This window comes from Plectropomus leopardus, chromosome 9, assembly GCF_026936395.1.
Source record: "Plectropomus leopardus strain MGB_pleo_1.0 chromosome 9, ASM2693639v1, whole genome shotgun sequence".
Lineage (NCBI taxonomy): Eukaryota > Metazoa > Chordata > Actinopteri > Perciformes > Serranidae > Plectropomus > Plectropomus leopardus.
This window is the reverse complement of record NC_142184.1, coordinates 22,168,825-22,194,881: the sequence shown is the minus strand read 5'-3', so window position 1 is coordinate 22,194,881 and position 26,057 is coordinate 22,168,825. Positions and strand designations below refer to the sequence as shown.

General features: G+C 42.4%; 1 protein-coding gene across 2 annotated transcripts in view; it reads right to left on the bottom strand.

Moving 5' to 3' along the window:
- Positions 1–23,634, bottom strand: part of rerea (arginine-glutamic acid dipeptide (RE) repeats a) — a 153,408-nt gene extending 129,774 nt beyond the window's left edge. For both annotated transcript variants that reach the window (XM_088082237.1, XM_042491197.2), the window contains exon 1: positions 23,360–23,634. The gene's annotated coding sequence lies outside the window, so the exon portion shown is untranslated. The remainder of the gene's footprint in view (positions 1–23,359) is intronic.
- Between the last annotated feature and the right edge of the window lie 2,423 nt (positions 23,635–26,057).

The following is a 26,057-nucleotide window of genomic DNA, read 5'->3' as shown; positions in this document are numbered from 1 at the left end:
ACACAACAGCATTTAAGATGTGTGTACACCTTAATGGAGTGATGAATCACAATCAGAGCTTTGACAATATTTTGCAGAAATCCAAATGCTCAGCCGTCTGACTCAGCCTTCATGTAGCTGCAGGATGAATAGTACAAAGCACAGTGTTATTCCAGGATCTGTTCAAAGGCTATAAAACAGAAGCAACATGACGGAGAGATATGAGGCTGAACACTGAAGGGAAACTGATGTTGCAACATAATGTGGAGGAGGCGTCTAAAGATATTAATTGGGCTAATATGCCGGGTAGCATGTAAATGGAAATTAGTAGCCCACATAAAGTAGCATAAAAATACATAAGCAGAATAAGGTCAGCTGTGAGATTGCTGCAGGCAGTGCAAATGTAGTTGAAAACACAATTGAAATCAGGGCTGCAACATTTTCATTGTCAATTCAGCGGCTGATTATTTTCTCAATTAATCAGTTCTTTGTTCGAAAAATGTAAAAATTCACATTTCCTGGAGTCTGAGGCGACATAGGCTGTGTTTGAAATCACACTATACATACTATTCATACTAAGCATGAGGTAAAATTGAGTATATAGTGAGTCACACTGCATGTAAATTCTGTGTATGCGAGAATGGTGGATGTGAGCTACATTAGCAAGAATGAGATGTGAGCTTACTGGACAACTGGCCTTGCAATGCACAACCATTGTCACCTGTGGAAAATTTGGGTCTGGCCATATAGACTGAGTATGTAGTAGGCCCTACGCTTGTATGTGATTCCGATCGCAGCCCGGGGTTTCCTAACATTCATTTGTTTGTGGTGGGCTGCAACAATTAAAACATCTGCTGCTACAAGTAGATTTTCTATTGGACTATATATACACCGCGCAGTTATTCATTGCACCACACTCTCAGAGCACCGAGCGTACTGTTGTTACCATAGACTGTGGCTGTAAGCGACGGAGCAGCAGAGCACCAGGAGCAGTGAGAGTGAAACTTAACCGTTCATTGTGCTGGGTCTAAAAGTTTGCATTCATTTACTCTGCTTCTCCTCTCATTCATCAATCTGATCAGCTCTAACCAAACTCATTAATTATCCACACCTTGAATCTTACTGCATATGAGTTTTTCCTGTGCTGCGTTCAGGGACCTGCGAAAACCTCTGAATTTACAGAGGAGGCAGAGTGATATAAAAAGGGGGGAAAACATGTATATGGGGAGACAAGGAAAAGAACAAAATCTCACATTTAGATTAGGAATCAAGCGTTTTTGCTTCAGAATTACCAAAATAATTTATTATCAGACAGACCCTTATGATTTAAAAGGTGACCAGGATTGAAGATGTTTTGTCCAATAGACAGTTGGGGCGACGCACTCTACAAGTCCCGCAACAACAAAATCCTCTCTGAACAAAAAGACTTCTATCAGTGGCAGTGCACAGAAAAAATCTGGTACTGTTGTACCACCAAGGCCACATTGTGCTCTTTGCATAAATTTCCAGCAGTGGTGTCTGTTAATAGACCTACTGATAACAGCTGAATAATATGTATCAGTGAGTGCAGTGGTGCTGGAGCAGGGTGATGGATGCCTCCCGTGTGCTTTCCTCTTATATAAAGCTCTCTCTCCTCTCCCATCTGAGTGAGTGGCTTCCCACTACTTGGCTCCCCACGGTTAGCTTGTCAGCAACCTCTCCATCTCTTTTCTCCACACCTGCACCTGACACTGCGAGCGCCTTGTCACCCACCTCTCCTCACCCCCCTGGAGAAAATGTTCAGCCCCGCCCAGCTAGCTCCCAGCAGCCCCTGGGGCACGGGACAATTAAAAAACGAGGCAGGAGCTCAGTCGAGCTGTCACACTGAGTCTCAGATGGGACCTTGCTCGTATTGCTGCAGAGGTTGGGGGAGTTTGGCGTCGGAGCCTGAAGAAAATAGTACACTATGTCTGTTGTAGTTGAGATCAACACTTGGTTTAGTGCAAGGTGATGGCAGCATATCAACACCCTGAAAGAAGTCTGGCTGGAGCGATATATTTGGCTTTACAGTATTCAGATACTGTCTGACTGCACAGAGAGGGAGAGACACACACACACACACACACACACACACAAATCCACTGCTATATTCTGGTGTCAGCCAATTACAAGCCTGCCCTGACTGCCCTTGACTACACTCCCTAACCTTCCTCCACAATCCATGTCAAACCCTCTGCACTGATTTTTTTTACCCGTCCTGCTCCCCTCTTTGCTTCTTCTTCCTTCACTTCTTTTACTTGTCTGTCTTTAGGGTGTGAAATTTTTAGCAGCCCCATCTAAATACACCTTCAGGCACAGAGTCAGAGCCATCTGCCTCCTCAGGTAAGAAGTAATGAGCGGAGAGAGGGGGAGACAGTGGACGAAGGGGTTGGTGTAATACCTCATCAACATTATTAAATCATTTCTCCCCTCGGCAGTCCCTGGGTGGTCCTGGGTTGTGTTATTTCTTAGTCAGGGTTCAGTGGCCTCGGCTCCTAGGGTTGAGTTTGGCTGCTTTGCTAGCCTAGCGCTGCGCTAAGCAGGTGTCAGGGGAGTTTCCCCTCAATTAAGCAAAGGTAAAGTAATGCCTCTCACCGTGGCGGCACCATGAATACATTAGTCTTGCTGTCACCACAGGCTACAGCATCGAGACGCATGAAGAAGACAGACAGCTGGTTGCTTGAAACGCTGCTGAAGCAGATTAAGCAAACCAGGATTGTACAGCACTGTATTTAATAAAGGCTTATTTCAGACCTCTGATACCGAGCAGATGAAATGGCCTACAGGATATGATCTGAAAACCTTAATTTATGTGGATGAATACATCAGCATAATCAATTCTAATATATACCAAAACAGTAAACAGTGTAATAACATTTTGTTTCAGAGTTGCTGGGAGTTAGGCTAATGAGTTTGTATTAGCTGTCTGAGTGGATGACACTGGAGGACACCGAATCCTTGTTGTGTTAATTAAAGCTCAATGAAATGATGCCGATGAAAAATTAGCATGACCCCACAGCCACAGTGAGGGATACTGCCAGGAAAATGGATCTCTCTGTTAAGTTGTTTTCAAGGCGAGGCTTAGAGAGGAAGCACTTTTTAGAAATCAAAATAAATCATTTTAACCAATTATCTAATTAACTAGAAGTGGCAAACATCTGAGGAATCAATTACACACAAGATGGGAGTAGGGCTGCAACCAACGATTAGTTTTATCAGCGATTAATCTGACTATTATTTTCTCGATTAATCGCTCTGTCAATAAAATGTCAGAAATGAGTGAAGCATGCCCTGAGTCTACGGTGACGTCTTCAGATGGTATGTTTCATCTGTCCAAATATCCAAAAATCCAAAAATCTAAAGCTGTTCAGTTTATTATCATGTATGACAAAAAACAGCATCAAATTCTTACATTTAAAGGAGGAGACACTTTGATGATTTTCAACCAGCTCTGTATCAAAACAATGTGGGTCGTGTGTGTCAAAGAATGATGTAAAATGCGTCCTTCAGCAGACTTTCGTTGCCTCTTTAGCTATTACTCAAACTACATGTTGTCCTGCATTTTTATATTTCCTGCCACAACAGACACGAAGAGTGAAGAAATGGACCAAGAGACTGACGCCTCCTCTCGCTCTCTCTCTATCAAAATCAGATCAAAATCCAGTCAAACGATAAAACTAGCCAGTGCTGATCAAACCTACATGAAGATTCTTTAACTGTGCCACCTATTTCTTGTCTAAAATGTTTTCAGAAACACAATTTAGTACCCCGTTTAGCTGTAATTGTGAGAGTTTGCACACAGGGTACCATACTGTTTTCTGCATAGTTAAGACAACAGCTGAAAAAACTGAGGTCAAACAGTAAACTAAGCAGCAGTGACTGAATATAAACCATATTCCGTTACTATGTCTATTTTACATGTTTTAGTTTACTGCTCATCTGTAATACGAGATCATTTGTTACCAGCGGGCTGCCACTGTGTCAAACTGACAAGTCTGCATTACATCAACTACCAGTATTATTTGTCACCAGTATTTATTGGTCTTATAGGTGCAGAGCATTCTGGTAGTTGTAGGTTTTTTACATCTTGAGCAAAAGTGACTGCCACAGCTATTTTTCTTTTGCTTTCTCTAGTCATGTAGTAGTATTTGCATCTTTCTACTGCATTGACAGCTTAGATTTAGGAAGAGACCATCTTTCCAGCAGGTAATGCTTCTTTAAAAAGCATGAAACCAGTAAATGTTTACATTTTTTGCTTAATTAAAAAGCATGAAACCAGTAAATGTTTACATTTTTTGCTTAATTAAAAAGCATGAAACCAGTAAATGTTTAACTTTTTTGCTTAAAAAATACTAAAACACTAATTCTATGAATAAAAAATAGTTCCTCTGTCAATCTACTTGTGGATTATTCGATAAATTGTTGCAGCTCGAAAGCACATCTTATCACAAATCTATAAACATAGGATGATTTTGTCATTTTTATGTTTGTTCACCAACGATGATATCAATCAACATCGTCTCAGTGAAAAAATAAAAATGCTCTCTTGACATTTTAAGCCATCACACTAAAATCACCCTACTATTTTACTCCATCTGACAAAGCCAACTGAAAGAGGGGTTTATAAAAATATGTCAACAGTAGCAATAATGCCTTCTTTTGTCAGTTGGTACGTGTAAGTACTACAGTGTGCTGGACAGGCCTATTGAAAAGGGCTGATTGATGGCTTCACTGTAGACTGTCTGTCCACCTCTTTCCCTGATGAGACATGTCAATGTAAAGACACATGAATGCAGCAGCCTGTCCTCCATTTTCTCCTCCTCTCCTCCTCCTCCCTTGTCAGAGGCAGCGAGAATGACGCAGTAAATACAGATGCTGTGTGCGCCGTAATTCTGGGGCCCGCTGCCTTTTATCTGCCATGACAGCTTCTGCTGCTGTCGAAAATCAAACGCCCGGGCACAAGGAAAAAGCTAGTATTCCCTTTAATAAACTGCCAGGCAGAGCAGAGTGAGAGTAGAAAAGGAGGCACTCAGCTCTGCTCGGCACTGGCCAGGCTTGGCTAAGCAGCAGCTGAGGGGGAGAAGCAAGATAGAAATGGGGAGAGCACTCCTTCAGGCATTAGTTGGTATTATGCCGCTCACGCAGGCTCAGGCATCCAGCATCATTGCACTTAGCAAGAGCCAATCGGTCAGCGGGGAGCGATGGGCACTCGGCAGAGATATGCACACTGAGATGAGGACCACTGAAAGAGACGGTGGGCAGCACAGTCAGCACCTGCTCCCCGACTCGACCACAGCCCCTCTGAGCTGCCAGGGTCAATTAATTATATCCCTCTCTCAACGCTCTCCATTAGGATAAACAGAAATAAATGAAGAGCAGCCTGACAACAAGTGGAGCGCTGAACCTCCAACCCCCAGCAACACAGCTGACCAGCTCCTCCTTCTGTTGATAAATCAATTACTCATCTACAGAAATAACTGCTTTATAATAGCTTAAATCATATGATCCATTAATCAAATAAAAACATTACAAGTTATGGCTTCTCAAATGAGAGGATTTGCTGTTTTCATTTCATTGTAAATTAAAAACTTTTCTTTTTGCTTTAAATGGTGGTTAGACAAATGACACACTGAAATACATCACTCTGAGCTCGGGGTGTCGGGATTGATGATAATTAAGATATTTCAAAGTGAAATATTAATATTGTCTTAATAATAGAGAAATGATAATGTGTAAAAATTCTAGCACCTATTAAATCATTTCCATTTCTTAACGTTCTCTGTTTGTCTTCCTCCCCCAACACCCCCTGGTTTCCTTTTCACTATGCATTAGGTGTAATTGCTCTTTTTGTACTATTTTATACACTTAATGGTTACACACTTTGTCTCCATCGCTTTACACTTGTATTAAATGTGTCCATTTGCCAAAAACAAGAGACAAAACTACCAAATAATAAAAAAGTTAAGGATGAATTTGACCGGCAAGATTGTCATTACTTCAAATTTCCAGTAGATAAATAGGAGTGGGGATGTGGGCGCTGCAGCACCCCCTATTGACAAGGTGTGGAACAACATATCCAGAAGGTAGTTGGGTATTTTACAATAGCTAATGACCTATCTGAACATTTGTAGTAATACTGAACAGCATATGATAAAGTGCCTGTCGGCAAATCTATGAATAAATATGTGTTTAAAATGTGCGAATTAAAAAATTTCTCCTCTATTTGATCTGATATCGTCGTCACATCAGGCCACACTTGAGGGGTCAGCTAAACTTAGGGAGACATTTTCCTGCAACAGGAGCTAATAATCCAGAGCGAAATTGTGTCCAACAGCTGATGGAGCCACCGATGTTAAGTACATCTGAGCAGCTTTCCTGTAGCTCCTGTGTTAGCGCATGCACATACTGTACAGTGCAGCATCCCTCAGTGAAAATCTTTCCTCGCGCATATGTTCAGATGTCAGGTTAGTATTATTATCGTGATCTCTTTTGGCCGCGATAATCGTAGAGTGAAAATGCGGATTGTGAAAGCCCGACTTTAAGCTGTGGTGTGTTGTGAAGGGAAGGTTATAGAGACTAAATTAGGAAAACATAATATATAAGATTAATAAGATAATTGCTTATGAAAATAAGCTTTAGTCACAGCCTTGTTCAGCAATGCAGCTACTGTAGAACAGACATATTTCATCTTCCCAAATTCTCCTACTGACTCATTGTATGTGCATGTGTGTGTGTGTGTGTGTGTGTGTGTGTGTGTGTGCGTGCGTGTGTGTGTTGGACAAGAGGATGAGGAGGGCTGCTGCTTTGGAAATAGACAGCTTTTTGTTCTGACCCCACAGCTGTCACTACCATAAGAGAGCCAGTTACTGGCAGCTCACATAAGCATTTTACTTCTACACACACACACACACACACACACACACACACACACACACACACACACACACACACACCCCCATCCTTGACATGCAGAGGGGGGGTGAGACAAGAGGGTTGTGCTTTAGGTGCCAAGCCCCCTGAGGATACTGTTGTGATGCACAACTGCATTAGATGAGGAGGCAGGAGGGCTAAATCACTAAATACCTGGGCAGTGTTTGGGATCCCGCTCCGCCATGACGCCCCTCACACCATTAACGTCCTTCCTTATAATCCAATTATAAGCCATGTGTGTCCACATCAATCAGCCATTTTCATTTGAGCCCCTGGTCTTCTTTATCACCATTACAGCTGCAGTAATTGAGGCGGCGCTATGGAGAGGGCTGTGCAGTTTACCTCCATCTGGGAGGTCAAGAGGAATGCAATTGGTTGACAATGATTATGTTCTGGCTGATTAGGCTATGGGCTACTGCTGAATATTTAGCACTGATTAGACTAAGCCCTGCAGAGAGCCATGTGGCTCACTAACAAAAGGAGCGAGCCATAGGGGCAGAGAGAGAGAGAGAGGACTACCAATCGGCCCCGGCTAGTCCAAACAGGCCATCGCAGACTTTTAATGGCTGGATCAATGTGAAGCCTAAAGACAACATTGTTTTTATGATGATGTTATTGCGGAGAGAAGGAAAAACAACAGCTGTGAATAACAAATAATTAACCATATATCCAATCGAAGTGTAACACTGACAAATCCTTACAGGTAAGAAATCCATCGGAGTGCTGACATTTATTACAACAGTGAAATTTTTAGTGCTAACTCTTCAAACTACTATGGAGATAAAGTGCTGCCAAAAAGATTTATGTTTGCCTCCCTGACAGAAAACAACACCATACAGCTCAGGGGGAGGAAGGGGATGTAGCAAAAAAAAAAAAAAGACAGAGAGATGGACACATTAATAACTGATACACAAAATGGCTCCTCTAATCCCCTTGTGGAGATGCCAGCACTTTTTCCTCATCAGTGATTGTGATATTTACACAGAAACCGAAGTGCACTCCTGATTGAAACAGGAGGAGAGGGTGGACGAAGAAAGAGGGGGGTGAGGGGGGGTGTTGAGAGAGCGAGAAAGACAAGCGCAGTGAAAGTGGGAAGAGAGAAGGAGAAATGACCAGGAGAAATGACAGCAGGGAGAGCTGAGGAGGGTGGGAGAGAAGGAAAAACAGATGGAGGAAGGCAAGGAAGACGCGCACTTATTTGCAGAGGATTTAACAGTCTTGATCCTCAATAAAGAGGTGAAACTGATTAGGTTTATATCAAACGCCTGCTTGTAACACGGTCCCTGTCGCTGAGAGCACAAATCACAGTCAAGTCAGGTTTTTCCTTTTTTTTCTCCATTTGAAAGAGCCAGCTCTCTCCCCACTTGTCTCTCACTCTCTCCTTTATTCAACGCAGCGCAGCCTCCTAAAGCGGCAGCTTGTCAGAGTGACAGATGCAGACACGACCACTGACCTAAATCACTCTTTTCCAGCACATTAACCCCCGTGTCCCTACACTTTTTACGCAAAACACAAAACATCAACACTCCTTGCGACACACTGCACAATGAGAGCGACCCAAAAAACCCCACCCTGTTGTATTAGCACCCTCCTCCCTAAATGAAGGCTATTCTTGAAATGCCTAAACAGGAGGGGGGGGAAAAAAAATTCACACCGTCAGGCTAAATAAATCACCGTCTGCTTTTCCTAGAGGGACTTTTTCTACACACACACAAAAAAGATGTGTGAAGAGGAGGGGTAACAAAAAAAAAAACATTTTTTGTCCACCTCAGAACCAACATAGAAAGGATCAATAACACTTTAATTACTGTAGTCCATGTTTATGAAATGCAATAATCATTCATTAAAGATGCAGACAGCGGCAAGCAGGCGGCCGGCCGGGCGTCAAGGCTTCGTGCGAGGGTAGGAGAAGGGAGGGGAGGGGAGGACTGGCGTAAATGATTCATGGTTTGATATCTCTCCTGTATAATAGGCTCCTCCGGGGAGCTGCTGGGGCTCCACTGCAGCGACTGACTGCCTGGCTGGCTGGCTGGATGGCTGCCTGGCTCACTCTGACTCTGCCCCGGCTGCTTCTGCCACCGCTTCCTGCTGCCCAAGATTAAAAAGCCTTGTCTATCCCTGAAAAGCGGCTCAGTGAAAACAGAGAGGCGGGGACGTGCACATATACACATAAAAGGAAGCGACTTGATTCAATATCGTCTGACAAAGTATCTGGGGGCACGCAGACAGAGGGGGGAGTGAAGGAGGGGAGACAAGAAAATATCAAAATCCTTCTATATAGAAACACTGGCTGCAGAGATACTTGTAACATCTAATGGGAATATGGGAGCATATCTACCCCCCCACACCCCCACCTCCTCACATCAGCCTCCTTCACCAGCCTATCAACTCCCCCTCCACCCCCTCCACCCTGTACCAACCTCCTCACCCACAGAAAGAGAGAGGGGAAAAAATGAAGAGATTAAGGTTGTAACGTGTTGGGCTAATCATAACATAGACAGTTTAGTGCCATCTCGCATAATTAAATGCTTTGCACTAACCACCTAATGCATACTAATTTGGAACAATCCACTCCTGGAGTTGGCAGACCATGAAGCTCTCTGCAAAGGAGGTGCTCGTTTCCCTCTCTGCATGTGCATGTGTTTGTGCGAGACACACACACACACACACACATACACACACATACACACACATACACACACACACACACTGATTTGCTGAGGAGTAAGGTGCTAAAGGTCAGGCTGTGGACTTGAAAGAAAAGGTCAAGCATTATTACAACATGACTAAATAAACAGGCTGCGCACAGCCCCCAGCCCAGCCGCTGCTGCGAGCGCTGCAAGTCTTTACCTACACGCCGCGCTACCTGCCTGTCTGGCTGGTTGGGATTCAGTTTCATCCCTTGTCTTTATCCACATATCCCTCCAGCTCTAAGACAGCTGACATGGGGACTGTCATATCCTGCCTAGATTCTTATCCCCTGCTGGCTTTATTGCTCTCTTCCTCCTGAGTCACAAACACACACACACACACACACAAAGCGAAGAGAGAGAGGGAGAGAGAGAGAGAGAGAGAGGGAAGCAGGGCTGCTGGAGCGTGCTTTAAAGCACATTAATATTAATTGCAGCACTAGCTGGAGTGATAACACAGACAAGATGCCCCTGTGAGGGAGCTGGGCGCAGGCAGCCCCTGCTTTTTGTTCGCAGCACTACTCATCTGTTGGATGGCCATGGTGAGGCAGCAGAATGATGAGCATTTCATCTTTGAATCGCTTGTTTTATATTAGTGGGGGCCTACCCTCACCGGTGAGGGGAATTTGTGTTTGTGAGTAGTTACTATGTGTGGGCGTGCGTGTGTGTGTGTGTGTGTGTGTGTGTGTGCATGAGCGTGGGCGTGCACTGAGTGATAAAAACTAGGCAAGATGAATTATTAGGCTAGTGGCTACATCAACAGCAGCAGAAATGTGCCTCAAATAACACTGAGTGCTTAAGCGATCCTGCTTTTATCTCCCCCACTACTCCTGGCTTGGCTACCTTTTATGTCCTCCACACTGAACTCAATATTCTGTGAGCAATGAGCTCTGCTAAAGATGTAAATAATCTGCTGTCCTGGAGAGAGTAGCCGCTTTTTCAGTGCACTGGAGTAAAAATACAAATGGAGTCGAAGCCTGGGTGCTGAAGCCCATCTCCACCTCTACGCTTTTTTTTTTTTCCTTCTCCCGCTGCAGGAAGAGCGGGCGGCCGTAGGCATCAACAGATGACAGCTATATCTCCAACAGTCCTCCATTTTTACCTCGCCCTCTCTTTTTGTCAATTGCTATTGAGAAACCTGACGCTGTCTTTACTGCCGCCTCACAGTAGTAGCTTTTCGCTGTATGGTTTTGTGCTCCTTTTCCCGATTTCCCCCAAGACTCATCAATGCCCCATTACCAAGTCAAATCAGGTGGTGCTGCAGAGATTTGCAGAGAACCAGGGCTGCGAGCGCAGACACACACACACACGCACATACACACACTAAAGAGGATTCATTGAAGGAGCCTGGGAGGTTTTCCACCAGCAGCTCCACAGGATCAAGAACAGGGCGAGGAGGTGAACAGAGGAGAAATCACTGCTGGCTAAATGCTCGTGAGTGGTTTATGGCTCAGGGGGGCAGAAAGGGAGACAAAGATGTGGTAATGCATCTCTCTGACACTCCTTTAAGCGGCTGACCAGATTGTAATCTCCTGGGCCCACTAGTCACACATTATTGTTTCTCATTTCACATGTCACAAACAATTAAAACATGTCTATTCCTGCCCCCCCCCGAGCTTTCGTACTTTGAACAAAATGTGCACAAATCTATAAAAGAAAATCCACTCATATGACCTCCCTCCTCCCCGCCATACACCCACACGTACACCCGCGTTCCTAAGCCAAATTCCCAAAGAACGTCACACGTATTTCTCACTTTCATCATCTTTATCTCTCTGCTACAGCAAATACAAGGTGGACGAGCCCTGTGTAATGTAAGCAGCTTCTTACAGGGAAGCGAAAAGAGAAAAGAAAAGGGGGGTGGGGGTAAAGACGACGTGTCCTTTTAGTTTTCTCTGCCTGTTGTCATCCTCTTCACAGCAACAGCTGCACAGGCAAGACAAAAAAAAACTCTGGGGAAGAGTCAGGCAGAGGGAAAGAGGAAAAAAAGAAATAAAGCAGCATTGTGCATTGTTTTATGTAGAGATTTTCACAAGGCTGTCGTTGATTAGAGGAAAAGGCTGAGTGCTAAATACAGAGGGAAACAAGGAGAAGAAAAGGAGGACTGCTGGTTCTCAAAGGAAAGGTCTCTGAGGGCTGCCAGAGGTGGTGGTGAATCTCTTCTCTGTGACAAAGCTGTCGCACTGAGGAGTGAAATTTAAACTCCCGCTGTCAGGAGAATTTTTTGGCTTTCATTACACCCAGTGCATGTGTCTGTGTGCTTGTGCATGCATCTACGTGCATGTGCGGGAGCGTGCTACGAAAGCCACACGCCACCTTGCTCTGCTGCTTACTACATTTGGGTTTTGCAGCGAGCTCGTGCTGGCTTTGTGCCGAGCAGATCGTTTGCTTTGTGCCAAGAATAAAAGGAGGAGACTGAAACTCTGACAGTGTTCTCCTCGCGCTCAATCACAATCATGAAATCTGTGCACAAAACAAAACATCTCCAACCCTGATGAGAGATTCAGGCACCATCTCGCCTGCCAGTCGTGTTGTTTAAATTTAACCAGAGCAAATCAAGATGGAACACTGCTCACTAGACCCTTCCACAAGCACTTAATCAAGTCGTCATCAGAAGCACCCCACTAATGTATAACTGAAGAGGCAAAAAAGGAAGAAAAAAGCTTTTGGGGAGCCAGACTGGAATAAGCTCATCTATACAGAGAACCGGGCCTCAGCAATGCCATGCCAAATAGCATTTTCTTCATTTGAGAAGGCGGTGAAATGGGGAGATGAGGAGGAGGAGGATTTGGCCTCCTAGTGCGCTGCTATGCCCCAGCTCGGCTAAGTGACAGTGATTCCTACAGTGAGTCGATTTGCTGCTTTTGAGTGCCTGGAAACTTGTCTGGCAGAGTGCTCGCAAGGGAGAGAGATAGATGGGAGAACAGGGGGACCGAGCCTCACCTCTCGCTGTCTTCTATTTGTCTGTTCATCCCTGGAGGCCTTTGGGCTGCTTGGTACAACAAAGAGGGGGGAGAGGCGACAGAGAAAGAGCTCTGCGGCCTTATACAGACAAAGCAAAAGCAGAGAGGACAAGTTTACAGGTAAATAGTGAGGAGCAGCTGGCTGGGAGAGCTGAGGCAAGCTCAGGTTTCAAACAATCAATCATCACTCACTCCTTCACAACAACAAAGATGTGGCTTATGGCACAGTGTTCACTACACAGAGCGTATCTTATTTTCTATTAAAGCTGTTGAGCAGGGCTGTAAACTCTGAAGCGGGGGTGTCAAACATACGGCCCACAGGCCAGGACTAGCCCACCAAAGGGTCCATTGGGCCCTCTGGATGATTTGTGAAGTGTGAAATTTTAAAGGAGTCATTAATACAATAGGGTGATCAATTTTTATTTTTGACAAAAGTAAAAGTAAAAAGTAAATTCCACTAAACTATGAGAAAATTGTCTTTATAATTCGATTTGTTGGGTTGCTGGAAATAAAAAATTAGAAAAAGAACATTCCTGACATTTGAGGACATTTCTGGCTATATACAGACACAAAAATCAAGCATTTTATTTGCAGAAATTTAGAAATATTCAAATCAAAAATTTCTATCTTGAAATCAAAGCACTATCAAAATAAAATTCATTACTCCACAATACCTGACAATGACCATAAATATTTGACTTTAGGACATCTCAAACTACACCCAGACTATAAATTGAGCATTTTTTTACTGTATCAGAGTTTGTTAAACTGTAAAATATCCAATACTGTCCCATAACACCCCTGAAGGGTTTCGGTCAAAACAAAGCACAGTAATACATAACCAACTTATTACTGAAAGACATGTTCAAAGACATGTGGCGCTGCTGCAAAGACAAACAAATATCCGCTGTGCAAAGCAAGATTTAACCTGACTTTCAACTCCACGAAAGGATCACACAATGCTGCTGGAATATGGGCGGCTGATGACAGGAATAATTTGCCACATCGCTGATTTGAAAAGGAGCACTTGAAGATGACACAGAAAGACAACTTTATTGTCATCTTAAAGAGGATCTATGAAATCAATGGGAGGAGATCAATGCTGTCTCTCCCGCTCTTCTCACAGCCTTTTACATAAGCAGCAATAAGAATCACAGAGGCCATCATCTAGCTCACCGATTTCCTGTGCAGGACTCCCAGACACCTCCAGGCAACAAAGCTCCCCTCACTCCATCAGTGCAACAGTCACATCCACAACTTCACTCACAGGGAAGGAGGAGGCAGCGAAGGAGAGGAGCTAAGAGAAAATACCTCAGGCAAGCCAGATAGAGAGGGCTGGAAGGAAGGAAGGAAGGAGAGAGAAAGAAAGAAAGAGAGAGAGAGGTTGCAGGCGGCTAACAGAGCATCTTCATTAGAGTATAGCAGCTAGCTCTGGCACCGAGTAGCCGAGCGCTGGAGTAAGAGCTGCTCATCCTCTCAGTTAATTAGGATTTCTGCTGCTTCATTTTGGGGCGAGGGACAGGATGTTGGAGGCTTGATTGCCTTTTATTTCCCAGCCTAACGGCTCGGCTGCCTCTGCCGCTTTATTAACAAGAGATCTTGCAGATTTACAGCTTCGCAGCAAACATCAATTTCAATAATTACAAGAAAACTGTTAGCGGGGACACAATGAAACGCACACACACACACACGCACACACTCCTTTTTTTCCTCTCCCTCTCTCTCCACCGTCACCACTCCAGCGCCCCTCCTCTCCTTCACAGGATCTAATTTCCATAGATGTGCCCTTTTCGTGATTGCATATTATAAACACGTTAAAACACACACTGATTTGCCTCAGTCACACTTAGCACTTCAAACGCTTTACAACCAATCGCTGGCCCGAAGGGCACAGCAAATACTGTGAATGTCACATTTACATTCAAACCTCAGCATTTGTGTTGTCACGAAACATAATGGATGATAGGCGATTTCTCTGTGGAGCAATTACAGCTGGCTTAATGTGGTCAGAATCAGAAGCTATCTCCTTGAAAAATCATCATGTGAATTAACAGGATAAAACATCTTTGGAGATATATGGAATTACAAGAGCAAGTCCTCTTTTTAGCTTTATCTTTATTTGTTGGCATTATGCCTAGAATTAGAGAGTTTACCACTTGACAAAAAGCATGTGAGACACTGAACTGAATCCTGCTCTCCGACAACAGCTACAATCGGGAAAAGAAATAATAGAAATTATACTTTAAAAGGCGTCTAACATCAGTTTCAGAACAGAGAACCACAGATTTCATTTGAATAAAATCAATAATTGTGTTGACTTGCAGTGCATTGCCTTCCTGTCTTCTCATCTTGCTCACTAATGTTTCTTTCATGAGCCAGCCCACTGCTGGTGACATTATAGCTACAGCACTTCCACAAGTCCCCAATGGATCGGTGAAAATGGTTGGCGTAAAACACAATTAGTACGGTCCATATGGCTGCTGGTGGAGGAGGAGCAGGAGAGGTCCCATGTGGTCCTTATAGAGGCCCGCTCTTTTGTTACCTTAAAGATCAAACTGTTGTCATAATAATGGGGCCATTTCAATTCTGCCGCTTGCTTTTTTGTGAAGCGGCACTACTTCAACAGATACGCACATTGTGGAATGACTCTTGGCAAATAAATTGACCAACCTTGGCTGATAGCCTAATCAATAGCTCCTTCATCATGATTAATGGCTCATATTGAATAATGGGGAAATTTAATGTGAGGGGAGCGTTACTTCCTCATTTCAGCGCTCAGCCCCATCGATTGGTTATAACCCCTCTTTTTGACCAATGGAATGTGCTGATAAGAGAGCGATGTGTTCGACCTATGTAAACTGAGCAAAGAGAAAATGATTTACTGTGCTTTAGGCGCGTCTCATTCACTGATAGCTCTGTATGCCCTGCCTGACAAGCATTTTCTTGCCTGAGAAACGCAGACACCTTTTACTGAGTAGAAGCGAACAACAACAGCTTGAGGCAACAGATTTATTACAAATTGATCTATTAGATAGCACTGCTGTGCTTCGCTGTTTTCTCTTTCTCCCCCCCCTCACCCTCTTTCTCTCTCTCTCTCTGACAGCCTTCCCCTGATGGTAGCTAGAGTGTATCAGAGTTGAAGTGCTACAGTGGCAAATCTAAACCCAATCCTCAGAACTCATTTTCTCCGTGCCGGCTGCTGGAACTGGGGTACGCACAGAGACAAGATGTCCATCCTTAAACCTACGGTCGATCCAGCCGTAAGTCCCAGCGCCTAAACTGAGGGCTCAGCGGACTCAATAGGTGCGCCTAACCTGCAAGGGTGAGCAAGGACACAGTTTACCAGAGGCACCTCTTGAACAGGGGAGTGGAGAGTGCCACAATGTCACCAGGGTCATTTCCTTACGGCTGCATGAACCCTAAGCTCACCACTGGCTTGCATTCCCTCTCCATTAAAACATCAGTCACAGGTCTGGGCTTTGCAGCCCTGCAAACAAACTGTGCCTCATGTGCAGTGCAGTCACAACATCAGTGCAATACCTGCATTAGTCACAGAGGCCAGGCCACAGAGCACAGCCAGAGCATTGTAAAAAGATGTATGTATGATTTGTCTCAGTGTCACAGTGTTGAAAATCAATGCCCTTCATATTGTTCAAACACGACACAACGAGCAACTACAGCCACTCTTATTAAGACATATGTTTATCTGGACAATAGACAGATGTTATTGACAGATCTCTCTATAAAACAATCGATTAAATCAGCTGTATCGTTTAGACTTGCTAATCAAAGTGGCTCCTTATAATTACAACAAATTGACTATTTATTTAAATCACGGTCAAGAAACACCATAGATCACTTCCTGTGCATTTTTTCCTGTACAATGTGAACCTTTGATATGGAGCTATGCATTTAAAGTATTAAAAAAATAGTAAAACTGACACAGTGTTTTTGAGAAGTGATATAGCATCACACAAGGTAGCAATAATCAAGTGTATTGATATTTTCTTACACCCATTATGAAGTGCTGCAGAAATTAGTCCTAAAACACAGAAATGTGTTGGCATTTTTGCACTTTCTGTTTCCCCATCTTAAAGTCAGTTTTGGACAGATGCCTGAAATAAGGCCTGTGCTTAAAACAAGCTTAAGAGACTTACACATGCATGCGCCCATAAATACTGACTGTAAAGACTGCAAAAACCAGGGGGTGGGGATTGACGCAGCACAGTATCACAATATTTTTGTGTGGCAATATTGTATCAATACATGGACGCCAAGTACCATTTTTTTTATTATAGAAATCATTAATTGAACAAATACAAATTAAACTTATGGTAGCCTTTTACAATAATAAAAATCTATTTTTTGGATCCACTACATACAATTTGCTGTAAAAAAACTGCAATGTAAAACTGATTGAAGTGAGATGAACAGACAAAGTTTTTCTTTGGAGAAATATTTAGCGGTTTAAAAAAGGTAATAAAATGCAATGTATATGTTATCACAATATCCAGTACATAACACATTAAAAACTGCAGTAATATTGTATTGTGAATTAAGAATCATAATAGTATCGTATCGCGGCCCCTCTGGTGATTCCCACCAGTACTAACTACCCCACTTCTGCATTTTTTAATCTATTACAAAGGGACGGTTGCTTACAAGTGGCTAAATAAGACTACAGAGGTTGTCTGGGACATTTAAAGTCATCACACCAAACACACCTTTACAGCCTCATTGTACTGAAGTCATGTGACCACAGTGTAGTTCGTTTATAGCCTAATGATATTGCTTGTTACTTCTAGTGATTGTAGTTACGCATCAAAAAACATAAAAGTGGCAATTATTTGTAAAGATTATCTCACTGAACAAAACGTGTAGGTACCATAAACTTTTTTTGACACTGCTTATTTTTTGCAATGATCTAGAAGCCAACTGAAAAATCCCATTAGCTTTTTGCTGAGGGAACCAGGGCAACACCAAACTTCCAGGTGAGTATAAACAGCCATCCCTGCAGCACTGCATTAGACTAAAGTATGTCTACTATTAGCCAATCTAATGGATGAGAACTCAGTTAATACTGCTGTGTATAAACAGTCTGATGCATCAAAGGAAACCTTAACTCTCACCAGCAGGAACAAAATATGACTTGATCCCTTTTATGCTTAAGGTTCAGCTAACAGAGCGAAGTGCTTGTCAGGTTATGTAGTCTACTTAACAACACACATCTGTGCTGAAAAATATTGCCGTCAATACAGTCAAAATAAGCGCTGATAGAAAACTGCACAGACCCTATTGTGCCCCTTTCCTTTAATCACCTCCATCTTTCATCTGTGCTAGAGAGGAAAAGAGCACACAGAGAAAAGGGCTATTGGCTTCCGAACAGCGTAAATGTCACTGAAAAAAAAAAAAAGGGGCATCATCTAAAAAGATGTTGAAATATTCTAGGGAGCGAGTATATGTCTATATAAACATCTTCAGGCAGGCAGCTGCAGGGGGTGTGCGCAGTAAAACACTGGTATGCATTGTTTGTGTTTCTGCACCACTAGCGCCATGCCGTGTCATTACATGAGGCAATCTCTTACCTAATCAGCACTGACACACACAGCAGCAAAGCACTCCTCCTCCTCCGCCTCATCTCTCTCCCCCCTTTCTCTCCCTCTCCTCAGGGGCCAGCCAGCTGATCCTACACCATTTCATTTTCCTCTTTTACAGAGATGGCAAATGGCTGACTGTTATTTTTGAACACTTTCGATTCATGCTTTTTGTCACTGTAATTGACTAAGCGCTATTATTAGCCAATCTTGCGCTAATGCTGAAAGAAATAGGCTGTCATCTGCATGTTAGGGTGTGATTTAACTAATAATTAGTGAGATACATGAGAAATCTCACAGCGTTTTAAGACTCCCAGATATTGGAGACAAAAAAAAAAAAAAATCTGCTGTGCAACCAGTATCATCATAACTACAACACTACTATGTATTCATTGCCCTATGTTTGCTGTTGCTTCACAACTCCTGCAAATGTTAGCCAAGCATCCATTTCCAGTTTCCTCACACTCCATTGTACAACCCCTCATGTACATAAATCACAGACAATGCTGAAATGTGGTGAGTTGCAACACTTCGCAGTCTCATAGCCCCAAAGTCACATACAAAACTGAACAAGGCAAATATGGAGAAAACTTATTTTTTGCTGTACCTAGGACCTGCCAAGTGGCTGGCAACAACACAAAACACAATGTGCCTGATCAGTTAAGATGTGAATCCATGCCAAGCCAGCCCAATAAGACACAGGCGGCGTTTGCAGGATGAAGTGAGTCCGACTTCACCATGGCTGAGCTCACAGAGAAAGCAGATTTGATCACATCTCGTACATCAAATACCACCAGCAGTATGCAGCAAGACAGCTCACAATTGTTAACACGAGGTAGCGTTTGCCGATACTATCTCCTTGGCACAATTGTGGAGCTGCAGAGTTAGGCCTGAATCAAACAAAGATGAGATATGATGCAGCATGCTTGGATCTCCTCTTATGAGAGGTGAAGGGAAGATGTCAGAGAACACAAAACACATCCAGCATCTTGCCTCCACTGACTTGCCAGGATAAGCCAGGAAGAGGAGGAGGAGGAGGGGGGAGGGGGAGAAGTGTGCTTGCCTCATTTCTGCCAGTGTGCCCTGTGCGTGTCAGTCCAATATCTTAAAACAACACATGCAAGGCTTTGCTACAGCCAATTACCCAGCTCTTGGCACGGGAACTGAAAAACATCTTCGGAGAACAATAAAGAGAGCTTGGCTTGTTGTGCGTGCTGTCAGTAAGTGCTGACAGATTGTTATTTTTAATGAATATACAGCACTTGAATGGCCCATCAAGAGGTCTTTGAGCGAACATTGCTCCTTTGTTCAGAGCATTAATTTTCTATGTAACAGCCAGATATCTTGCAATGAAACTGATATCAAGCACTGTACAGGAAAAAGCTAAATCAGTTTGCCTCCCTATTGCACCCTCTTTGCTGCAACTACGCAAAGCCGTTAGAGTATAAACACAAGGCGGCACACTTTCTTAATTACAAATCTGATGTCTAAAGATGCTCAATTACACATCCTTTCCTGTGTTGGATCTTTGGAGCAAACATTTCACCACTTGCCGTCCCCTCCTGCCAACATAATTTCATACCGTATATGAGCAAAAGTCACAATAAATCCACCTAATCACCTTTATTTGAAACACAATAGCCTTGCTGAGAGTAAAATGCCCCTTTTAAAATACAGACTTGCCACACCGATGACAGGTTATAGCACCATCTCACAGTGGAACACCATGCCTCACTCAGTATACAGCATGAAGTAGCTCTGTGACTAGACCCAGGTATTATTACGGGGAATCATCTTTCATGACAATTCATGGCGAGGGAAAGAAGTAGTGACGGCATCTTGGTGAAAAACAGCAAGATGCCATTCGAGAGCAGCATGTAAACATTGAATTCCCGAGCATGTGTATTGACAAATCATCCCACAAAGAGGTGTCAGTGCGCAGTGAAAAGGGATTTTCCTTAACATTGTCTGGCCTTCTATTTGCCACATATTACTCATAAAGAGGGCTGCCATTACTCAAACGCACATTAGTCATTAAAGGAAAATAGCTGGGTTATTACATTTCTCTTATCATTACTCTGCCGCTGCTACTACAGCCACCCAGCTAGATTAACATTCGACGGATGGGGTGTGTCATTGGATATGTGACTCAAAGTAATTTTACCCACTGCTGCTCTTGAGATCCCTTTTCAAATTGAAACACTATAAAACACCCTGACCTCCTCTGACCCCTGGGCTAACCCGATAATGTGGATTTAAAAAGGAATCTGCACATTTATACATAAACACCACAAATGTTCTGTTTAAAGTTATTCTAAATTACACTCTTGGCTAAACCTGAAAAATTCCCTTTCTACAAAAACTAAACATTAAGGTGCTTTTCTGTCAGAGCTGTGCTAAAGTAGTAATCAACGTATAGCCTATAATGGCAGACGTCTGTGACCTAACCTTGCAAGTTTACAGCCTAAGTGGTAGTTGAAGAAAATCGAAATCACAACCACTAAGCTACTGCCAGCAGGAGAAGCATCTAAAACATCACATGTCCCATACGCACAATGTATGGAGCGAAAAAGGTGTATGCAGGGTTCCCACTGACTTTCTTGAACAAAATTTCAAAACCTTTCCATAACTTGTCAAGGACCATCATAACATCTTTTTTTCTACATGCCCAGCGTTTTTCAAACATGTCAGGCTGAAACATAATTTCATCTAGCTTGCATACACAGAGGGAGAGATGAACGCAGGTAGAAAATGAAGAAACCTATGTGATGGTAAATGAAGCATCACACATTTACGCATATTAGAGCAACGTTACGTTGACAGCTGCAGAAAATACATTTGCTGTTATGTTACGTTGTGTGGAAGGTTATTTACAGATGATCAATGTCACATTTTCATTACACACAACAACATTGGCCTGGAAGACATGACTGTAAAATTCCATGACTTTCCAGGTTTTTCATGATCATGGGAACCCTATGTATGACAGTGCAGCTTAAGTCACATCTGCAATGACTTGATATAGTTAAATCTAAAGCATACTGAATATGTTTTGGTTTAACAGGTGTATTTTTTCAAAGCAACACATGAATATTACCTGTTAACCTTTTAATTTTAATTTTTAACTCACTGTGTAAAAACATTGCTGCAGTATTCTTCTCAAAACTGTATGGGCGCATGCATGTGTAAGTGTGTTTTCTTATGTAACCCTCTATTGCTCAACTATAGTGTGTAACACTCACTACAGACGTAAATATGTGTATGAAGGTTTTCCAGTTCAGTGACCTCTCTCTACACTGTCATGTCATTACCAGGAGGCCTGAACAAGTGTCAACTGAATAGAGACAGGGTTCCCGTGCATTTTATGGACACAATTTCAAGACTTTTCCATGACTTTTCAAGGACCCGTAATAAAATTTCAAATTTGGAAAAGCATGCTATAGTGGTTTTCTGCACTCACACACGCAGGAGAGTCTTGATTTCCATAACAAATGCTGCCACACTATGACACATATGCAAGTAACCTGTCTTAAAAAGGAAGGCTTGGCTGGTACTGTGAGTTTTTCATTTGTATCAAGCAGCAAATAATTTGAGTCAATTTGTCTAACTTGACATCACACCTGCTTCAATGCTGAAACTATATACCATGCAGCCCTGAGTCGCATGCATATAAGAGCTACATTATGTCGACTGATTTATATAGAATAAAATTGCCATTATGTTATGTGGTTATCCCTGCTTGATTATTGTGACTACGTGTGACTTTGCGTTATAATTTATTTTATAACACAAAATTCCATGACTTTTCCAGGTTTTCCATGACAGTGGGAGCCCTGTAGAGAGAGGTTGCTTACAGTCAACCAAAATAATGTGTGGATGTCTATGCTTTACAACACAATGCTGTCAGGATATCAGATAATATATTAAACATTTCCTCACACCCAGCTTAATGTTGTGGCACTTTGACAAGTATAGAAATGCAGGCTTTGTTGTTAACATTAAATTACATTCTTTCAGTGGACTTAAAATAGCTTGGCATTTATGGAGCAAATCAAATGTTTCCTGCGTCTTTGATCATTGTGCACAGTGTATATTTATTAGTTATGGTGAAGACCACTATTGTGAAGGGCTATGTAGCCTGTAAGGCTGAGAATTAGTCAGGAGTGAGTCATAAGCACTTAATAAATATAAATCACTAGCTGTGCCTTTTTAAATTACAGAAATTAAGACGAAAAAAAACCCTTTGGAATCTCATTTAAAGAACTGATTATGCAGGATGTCTGCAGCCAAAGAGTGTCTTTTGTTTACTATTTTCAAACTTACAATTCATCATAAACTCGTGCATAAAAATCCATCTCTCTGATAACAACATAAACCCAGCAAATATCGCTATCCATGTGCCTTGTGTAGTCACTACTACAAATGTTTTGAATTACCCAGCCTGCCAGAGGTGAAAAGTGTTCATGCCAATTCTGCTGATTCTATTTGTTGACAAATGTCTCCCATGAAGATTTTAACAAGCCTTGCATCTTTGTTTCCAAAAGCCAACACGAGTGAGCCCTTATCCAGCGTTAGCTTCGCTTAAAACCAGCCATGACCAGGCTCGTAAATAATCACAAACTGTAAGCTATGTAACAATAATTGACCACAAGTCAAGCACACAAAGACAGCAAGTTAGCTTCGCCAGCTAACCATGAGCTAATGACAATAGCTGAATGGGCTCAGGCTACTCCCTGGAACAGAGCTACTACACTGGGTGATTTAAAATGGGAAAACGCTTGTTGTGAGGTATTGCAAGGTTACGTGCACGTTAAAACCACAAAACGTTTGATAAAACGAAGTCATGTTGTGGATGTTGCAAGTGCTCTGCGCTAACCGGTGTCAACGAGCTATTTGTAACCAGACATTACACTGCTCCCAGCTGGCATTCCCAATCAGTGCTAGTCACTGGCGCTAGCCGCTAACGTTAGTCCATGGTAACCATCAACAGTAAGGGGCAAACAAGTCTATCAGCTAACTAGCTAGCTGATGCTAATAGGCAAATTAGCCAAATAGCTAGCAAGCAAGGGTGTACGTTAACAGCCCAACGTTCCCAAACTGCTCCTTTATATTTGTCATTTCTTGCTCGCTTGCTGATAAAAGTCAAAAGCAAAGAAGAAGGCTGGTTGAAGCTCACAGCACTTACCTTAAAGAGCTTGATCTACAACATCTGTGATTTGTTTGATGAGAGACTGCAACAACAAACAATAGCAGCAGCAGCAGCAGCAGCAGCAGCAGGGGCAATTAGCCAACGTTAGTTAGCCAAGTGTCGCCACTACACAGAGTAGCACGGCAGCTGCAGTGCCACCTGTATATCTTCTCTTATGTAGCTATAACGGAGCGGACCACGGTGGATATAATGCTGTCATAAATGATGGACTTGAGAATAAAGAGGGAGTAATCGTTGCCGGAATGCTCAGACTAGTGTGTGTGAGGGGCACTCAGCATGACAGCATCCTTCTTCATCTTGGGGTGAGAACAGTTGGGGGGTTCTCAAAGTTCAACCGGTAAAATATCGTCACCCACTGGCCAAAACTGGGAACATCCACACACACACACACACACACACACACACACACACACACACACACACACACACACACACACACACACATACAGAGCGAGAGAAAAATAGTGAGAGAGGAGGTGTGGGAGACCTCGGGGTGTCTATTCTGTAGCAACACTTGGTCTATCTTCATCCTTATAAACCTGTGATACTGCCAGACTATATTTGGACTGTCACTGAGCCCAGCAGAATAGAACACAATAGAATAGAATCTCTTTCAGGAGATTTGAGCACGCTGCAGAATTTAACATGATGTCAATAGAACAGATGTGGTACATTATAGGGCATAAAGGAAACAAATCACAGAACAAACCAACAAATCAATATTTAGAATGTAGAAATCCTTAATGAGGAATACAATAAACTAGAATAGAAGAGTAGGTGGTCTATCTATCTATCTATCTATCTATCTATCTGTCTATCTGTCTATCTGTCTTTTTAATTACAGCATTGAATATACATTTTATTAAAGATAAACACCGTATATCCTATGTTTTATGTATGGGGCCGACACAGAATAGAATAAAATAGTTGAAGATTTATGAAAAGATTTATGAAAAGTGTGTGTGTGTCACACACACACACAAAACATGTGTTTAGTGTGTGTGAGTGACAATTTCTTATTCCTATGTATTTATATATCCATCTTGTATTATACCTGATGCTGTGGCAATATTGTTCAAACATGCCAATAAAACAATTTGAATTTGAAAAAAAACTGAAAAGGCAGCAGCAACCTCATTCAATGACTGATCATCCAAACACATGTTTCATAAAAGCAGAAACAGTCATCCTCTTCACTGGCATTTTGGTGCTGTTTTCTATTTTAAACTGTTTGTTGATGTAAAACTGTTCATGTTTAAATAATTAGTATAGTATGCCAGTGCAGTAACCCTGTTTAAGCCTGTATAAAATAATCATGTAGCAACTGACAGGCAGATAGTGATTGGATCATGAAGGCCTACTGAGCACAGGTCTGGGTGCCCAGAGTCTCAGGGGGCCCCCTGGCCTTCACCTGTCAAATGTCAAAATGTGAAATTAACACATATTCAGAAGGAAAAGACTCAAAATGACCACCAAGAGACACAAACCTACAAAAAGATGCATAACAACTACAGAGAGACGTAAAACCAACAAATACTCTGTGTCTTGTTTCTGTGTAGGAGAGATGGTGGGGCCCTTTCCACATCTGTGCCCAGGGGCCCATTGTCTCATAATCTACCCATGGATTAGAAATTATAATAAATGCTGCAGAATTATTTTATTTAGTCAGTGTTTGTGTTGGAGGTAAAGACAGAGTGTATGGTTTAACTACATTTAAATGGGTTTGTTTACAACCTCTTGTTCCTTTGGCACGTTTCTGCCTCATTTCAGCACCAGTAACTGTCTCTAGTATGTTCAGTAGTCCAAATCAGTATCAGTTTGGGCTTTACGTTTCTATTGTTTAACCACAGGAACCTGTATTTTTTATGAAGCTCAATAAAATAAACTTTAAAAATTCAACGTGTAGGATTATTATTAGTATTTAGTAGCATCTCGCACGGAGGATTGCAGATTGTAAACAGCTGAAACTTCTCCCGGTTAGAATTCCCTCAGTGTTCATTGTTCTGGAGGTTTTTGGCTGAAGCTGAATTATCCGCAGAAGTCTCCTCTACTCCAAAACAAGCGGACCACATGATTTAAAATGACAAAAACACAGACTAAAGCAGTTTCACGTTAAAAAAATCAGTGTGTCTTCGATGCTGCTTGGCAATCTGGAGACAGGCAGCTTGCAACACAAAATGCTAAACTGAACTCAGCTTTCCTCTGATCCAGATGTTCTGTAGATTTTTACCAGGAGCTGAGTTACCCACAGAGGTTTACTCCTTTCTGAAACTGATGGACCTATGATTTAAAAAGGTATAAACACTGAATAAAGAAGTCTCATCTTACAAGTCAGTGTTTCTCTGACACTGTTTAACTGTGAGACAGGCTGCTTACCACCACATGCTTTTGTGTGCTCATCTTTTTTCTCTGATAACCTAATATCCAGACATTCAGGAGGTTTTCACCTGGAGCCAAATTATCCGCAGAGATGTATTCCTCTTTAAAATAATCTGCCCTAGTGATTTAAACTGGTATAAACACTGAATAAAGCAGTTTCACGTTAAAAATCTAACTACAGCGGCGGACATGAAAATGCAAATGGCCAGATCTAGAGCTAGTCTTTGGTTTGTCCATTCTGGGCTACTGTAGTAACATGATTGTGATCTCTTAAAAAAAAGGGTCGCTCCATATG